This window comes from Saimiri boliviensis, chromosome 4 (genome assembly GCF_048565385.1).
Source record: "Saimiri boliviensis isolate mSaiBol1 chromosome 4, mSaiBol1.pri, whole genome shotgun sequence".
Lineage (NCBI taxonomy): Eukaryota > Metazoa > Chordata > Mammalia > Primates > Cebidae > Saimiri > Saimiri boliviensis.
In genome coordinates this window covers 39255024-39261561 of record NC_133452.1, presented here as the reverse complement: position 1 = coordinate 39261561, position 6538 = coordinate 39255024, and the positions used below count along the sequence as shown (strand labels likewise).

At 36.6% G+C, this 6538-nt stretch overlaps 1 non-coding gene across 1 annotated transcript; it reads right to left on the bottom strand.

Moving 5' to 3' along the window:
• Nucleotides 1-5527: 5527 nt before the first annotated feature.
• LOC120363374 (U6 spliceosomal RNA) lies at nucleotides 5528-5634 on the bottom strand. The gene has a single exon (XR_005578932.2). It is a non-coding gene; the product is annotated as a U6 spliceosomal RNA (small nuclear RNA).
• Between the last annotated feature and the right edge of the window lie 904 nt (nucleotides 5635-6538).

Here is a 6538-nt window from a genome sequence, read left to right as displayed (position 1 = left end):
AGTGGGCCAAAAAGTCTTATTTTTATGATACAGCAACTTTGCTTTTTAAGATTTGAGTAGGAGAGAAAACAGATGGTTTGTATATACTGAGACATACAAATATAAAGATTAGCTTTCTTTATTTATTTATTCTTACCCTTTAGCTATGGGTAGTTATTTCTGTGAATTTATTTACATGTAATTAAAATACCTACAGTTTTTAAGGACAGAATACATCCTTATTCCAAACTATAGAAATAAAATGTTGGAGGCTTTTCAGGAAATAAGGAAGGATAAAATGGGAGTTCAATTTTTAAAAAATAATTAACCAATATTTTCAATGCTTCCAAACAGACTTTTATTTATGTTTACTCCCAACTTTTATTTTAAGTTCAGGGGTACATGTGCAGGATGTGCAGGCTTATTACACAGGTAAATGTGTGCCCTACTGGTTTGTTGTATGGAATATCCCATCACTTAGGTATTAAGCCCAGCATCCATTAGCTCTTCTTGATGCTGTCCCTCTTCCGACCCCCCACCCTCTGACAGGCGCCAATGTGTGTTGTTCCCCTCCGTGTGTCCATGTGTTCTCATCTTTCAGCTCCCACTTATAAGTGAGAACATGCAGTGTTTGGTTTCCTGTTCCTGTGCTAGTTTGCTGAGGATAATGGCCTCCAGCTCCATCCATGTTCCTGCAAAATACATGGTCTTGTTCCTTTTTATGACTGCATAGCATTCCATGGCGTATATGTACCACAGTTTCTTTATCCAGTCTATCATTGGTGAGCATTTAGGTTGATTCCATGTCTTTGTTATTGTGAATAGTGCTGCAGTGAACATATGCATGCATGTATCTTTATAATAGAATGATTTATATTCCTTCTGGTACATACCAGAAGCTTGTTTTTACCAGAATAATGATTAATGATATACCCTCCTCCTAAGGTAGGTAATTAGTACCAATGGAGAATTTACTGTATCTACACTAAATTTAATGACTTCATTGTGGTAAATCATTTATAATTTTGTCATTTGACAAATATTCAGTAATATTACTTAGTGTTTTTAAAGCCAAATTTTATGCAACTATGTAAAAAATCATATCTTTTGCAACAAGTTTCATCTTAGAACTATTTTAGGTCCCTATTTTCTGTACTGATTTTTGTTTTGTTTTGTTTTGTTTTTGAGGTGGAGTCTCACTCTCTTGCCCAGGCTGGAGTGTAATGGCACGATCTCAGCTCACTGCAACTTCTATCACCCAGTGATTCTCCTGCCTCAGCCTCCTAAGTAGCTGGGATTACAGGTATCTGCCACTATGCCTGGTTAATTTTTGTATTTTTCATAGAGGCAGGGTTCCACCATATTGGCTAGGCTGGTCTTGAACTCCTGACCTCAAGTGATCTGCCCACCTTAGCCTCCCAAAGCGCTGAGATTATAGGCGTGATCCACCCTACCTGGCCTATACTGATCTTAAACATAACTATATACACTCTCTCAATTCTAGTTAGTTACATCCAAGATATACAAAACTAACATGGACACATATTAGATCAGAAAAACCATGCCAAACAAATATGCAAGTGAATGATAAATTGTTTTAATTGTATGTGATTGAAGGGCAGGTACATTTCTGATCCATAAATTAATGAACCTTTTATCCTACCAACTCACAATGTAAGCATAATTTATATTCAAAGGAATGCACATATTCTAAGTATATAGTACCGTGATATTTGCAAATGTATGTAGTTGTGAAACCACCATCACAATCTTTTTTTTTTTTTTTCTTTTGAGACAGAGTCTTACTCTTTTGCCCAGGCTGGAGTGTGGTGGTGGGATCTCAGCTCACTGCAACCTCCACCTCCCAAGTTTAAGCAATTCTCCCTGTCTCTCAAGTAGCTGGGATTATAGGTGCCTGCCACCACAACCAGCAAATTTTTGTATTTTATTTATTTATTTTTTTTTAGTAGAGTTGGGATTTTGCCATGTTGGCTAGGCTGGTCTTGAACTCCTGATCTCAGGTGATCTACCTGCCTCAGCCTCCCAAAGTGCCGGGATTACAGATGTGACTGACCTTGGCCACAATCTTAGAAAATTTCCATCCTCCAAATTTCCCTCATGCCTTCTTGCAGTGAAGTTCCCCTACCCTCTCATGTTTTTAGGACCAAGTAACCACTTCTTTGGCTTCTGTTACTCTAAGTTAGACTTCTCTTTTCTAGATTTTCATACAAATGGAATTATACAATATGTATATTTTGGTGCCTGGCTTTCTCTCAGCATAATGTTTTAGGGACTCTTCATGCTGTTGCATACGTCAGTAATTTCTTTTCATTTCTTAGTAGTATATCATCATATGAACATAACACAATTTATTTCTCCAATTATCCTGTTGAATTAGACAGGGTAATTGTTTGGACTGTTTAGAGTTTGGGGCTATTATGTATAAAACTGCTATTTGCGTACCTGTACCTGGCTTTTTGTAGACATACTTTCTTTCCTTTTGTATCAAATACCTAGGAATACAATTGCTGGGTAATATGGTAAATATATGTTTAACTTTTTAAGAAACTGTTAAACTGTTTTCCAAAGTGTTTATGTCATTGTAAATTCCATCTTGTATAGAGTTCCAGTAGTTCTGCATCCTTGACAAAATTTAATCTCAGACTGTACAGTGGTATGTCATTGTGATTTTATTTCATTTTTGTCTGATGACCATGATGTTGCACATCTTTTCCTGTGTTTATGGCCATTGACCTAAATTCTTTTGAAAAATGTCTGCTCAGATTTCTTGCCCACTCTTTTGTCAGAAATAGGAACTGGAAATATTTTCTCCCAGTCTGTGCATTGCATTTTTATTTTCTTAATGCTGGCTTTAAAAGAACAGCAGTTTTTAATTGTAGTGAGGCCTAATTGATCGCTTTTAATATTTTATGTTTTGTGACTTTTGTGTCCTATTTTAAAACTAGTTGTCTAATCCAAGGTAGTTAAGATTTTCCCCTATGTTTTCCTCCAGAGTTTTTGTAACTTTTCTTTATTTGCTTAGGTCTGTGATCCATTGGAAGCAATTTTTTGCACATGATTTATAATTCATTTCCATATACATACATATCAAATGACTTTGGCACCATTTGCTGAAAAACTATTTTTTCCCCATTGAATTAGCTTGACACTTTTGTACAAAATCAATTACTATATATGTGTGGTTTATCTCTGGTTGCAGTTTTCCATTCTACTCATCTGTCTTTCCAACAATACCACATTGTCTCAATTATCACAGCTTACGGCAAATCTTGAAATCAGATAGCGTGAGTCCTGCAACTTTGCTCTTCATTTTAAAAATTGTTTTGGAGAATAAATAAACATTTATTCTATGTTTTTTGCTTAGTCGTAAAAATTTTAAAATTGCTTTCTAGGGTCTATCAAAAAAAGCTGTAAATTTTGATTGAGATTGTGTTAAATATACAGATCACTTTGAAGAGTATTGACATTTTAGCTATATTGAGTTATTTAATCCATGAACATGATATATGTCAGTTCAGTCTTACCTAATTTTTGTTATCAATGTTATTATTTTTATTGTACAAGTCTTACACATACTTTATTAAATTTATTTCTAATTATTTCATTTTTAATGATATTCAAAGAGTATTTTTAAAATTTAAATTTTCTTTTGTTAGTACACAGAAATGCAGATTTTTTTGTATGCCTACCATGTGCCTGTGATCTTGCAGAACACACTCTTGAGTGCCGGAATAAACTGCAATAATTTTTTTTTTTTTTTTTTTATTGCATTTTAGGTTTTGGGGTACATGTGATGAACATGCAAGATTGTTGCATAGGTACACACATGGCAGTGTGCTTTGCTGCCTTCCGTCCCCTCACCTGTATCTGTCATTTCTCCCCATGCTATCTCTTCCCACCTCCCCAACCCCCGCCCCTCCCCCATTTCCCCCCAACGGACCCCAGTGTGTAGTGCTCCCCTCCCTGTGTCCATGTGTTCTCATTGTTCAACACCCGCCTATGAGCGAGAATATACGGTGTTTGATTTTCTGCTCTTGTGTCAGTTTGCTGAGAATGATGGTTTCCAGGTTCATCCATGTCCCTATAAAGGACGTGAACTCATCGTTTTTGATGGCTGCATAATATTCCATGGTGTATATGTACCACATTTTCCCTATCCAGTCTATCATCGTTGGGCATTTGGGTTGGTTCCAGGTCTTTGCTATTGTAAACAGTGCTGCAATGAACATTCGTGTGCACGTGTCCTTGTAGTAGAATGATTTATAATCCTTTGTATATATACCCAGTAATGGGATTGCTGGGTCAAATGGGATTTCTATTTTTAAGTCCTTGAGGAATCGCCACACTGTCTTCCACAATGGTTGAATTAATTTACATTCCCACCAACAGTGTAAAAGTGTTCCTATTTCTCCACATCCTCTCCAGCATCTGTTGTTTCCCGATTTTTTAATGATCGCCATTCTAACTGGTGTGAGATGGTATCTCAATGTGGTTTTGATTTGCATTTCTCTGATGACCAGTGATGATGAGCATTTTTTCATATGTTTGTTGGCCTCCTGTATGTCTTCTTTTGTAAAGTATCTGTTCATATCCTTTGCCCATTTTTGAATGGGCTTGTTTGTTTTTTTCTTGTAGATCTGCTTTAGTTCTTTGTAAATTCTGGATATCAGCCCCTTGTCAGATGGGTAGACTGCAAAAATTTTTTCCCATTCTGTTGGTTGCCAATTCACTCTACTGACTGTTTCTTTTGCCGTGCAGAAGCTGTGGAGTTTGATTAGGTCCCATTTGTCTATTTTGGCTTTTGTTGCCATTGCTTTTGGCGTTTTGGTCATGAAGTCCTTGCCTACACCTATGTCCTGAATGGTTTTGCCTAGATTTTCTTCTAAGGTTTTTATGGTATTAGGTCTGATGTTTAAGTCTTTAATCCATCTGGAGTTAATTTTGGTGTAAGGTGTCAGGAAGGGGTCCTGTTTCTGCTTTCTGCACATGGCTAGCCAGTTTTCCCAACACCATTTATTAAACAGGGAGTCCTTTCCCCATTGCTTGTTTTTGTCAGGTTTGTCGAAGATCAGATGGTTGTGGGTATGTTGTATTTCCTGTGAGGCCTCTGTTCTGTTCCATTGGTCTATATCTCTGTTTTGGTACCAGTACCATGCTGTTTTGATTACTGTAGCCTTGTAGTATAGTTTGAAGTCCGGTAGTGTGATGCCTCCCGCTTTGTTCTTTTTGCTTAGAATTGACTTGGCTATGCGGGCTCTCTTTTGGTTCCATATGAAGTTTAAGGTGTTTTTTTCCAGTTCTGTGAAGAAGGTCATTTGGTAGCTTGATGGGAATAGCATTGAATCTGTAAATTACTTTGGGCAGTATGGCCATTTTCACGATGTTGATTCTTCCTAACCATGAACATGGAATGTTTCTCCATCTGTTTGTATCCTCTCTTATTTCGTTGAGCAATGGCTTGTAGTTCTCCTTGAAGAGGTCCTTTACGTTCCTTGTTAGTTGTATTCCTAGGTACTTTATTCTCTTTAAAAATATGGAACGCTTCACGAATTTGCGTGTCATCCTTGTGCAGGGGCCATGCTAATCTTCTCTGTATCGTTCCAATTTTAGTATATGTGCTGCCGAAGCGAGCACTAAACTGCAATAATTAACTTTTGTTATTTTTTTCAGTGTTCAATTATTATTTTTAAAGTAAAAATGTAATGTTTAAAGTTAAAAAAAAGTCTAGGACATTTACTCTCATATTTACTATTGATGGTGCTCTTAATTTTGTAGATATTAGCTTCCATCTGGATCACTTTTTTTCTACCTGAAGGATTTCCTTTAATATTTCTTGTAGGCCTGGCATGGTGGCTTATGCCTGTAATCCCAGCACTTTGGGAGGCTGAGGTGGATGCATTGCTTGAGCTCAGGTGTTTGAGATCAGCCTGGGAAACATGGTGAAACCTATCTCTACACAAAATACAAAAATTAGTTGGGCATGGTGGCATACACCTGTAGTCTCAGCTACTTGGGAGGCTGAGGTTGGAGGATCACTTGAACCCAGGAGGTTAAGGCTGCAGTGAGCCATGATTGCACCACTACATTCTAGCCTGGGTGACTGAGCAAGACCTTATCTCAAAAAAAAAAAAAAATTACTCACAATCCCATTCTAATCAATACAAAGATAAAATTAAAATAATATTTCTTATAGTACAGGTAGAGGTATTTCTGGTGCCAGAAAGAGGTACCTGAGCCCATGGCTTCACACAGCAAACTTGTTTCCAATCCCTCACTTATATATCTCAATTATATAATTTAGATTTATACATAGATTTATATATATATATATATTTAACATAGATTTATATTTATAAATATCATCCATTTAAAAATATTTATATGAAACTCTGGCTCCCTTTAGTGGCTTGCTTCTGGAACAAGATCTCAGAATACCAATGGCCTCAGCCCCATTTAACATGTTCACTTTGTGTAGTTTTGGTTCATGAAGATGTTTATCTTATTTTTTGAGCCTGGGCATATATTTTTGGCTTTCAAT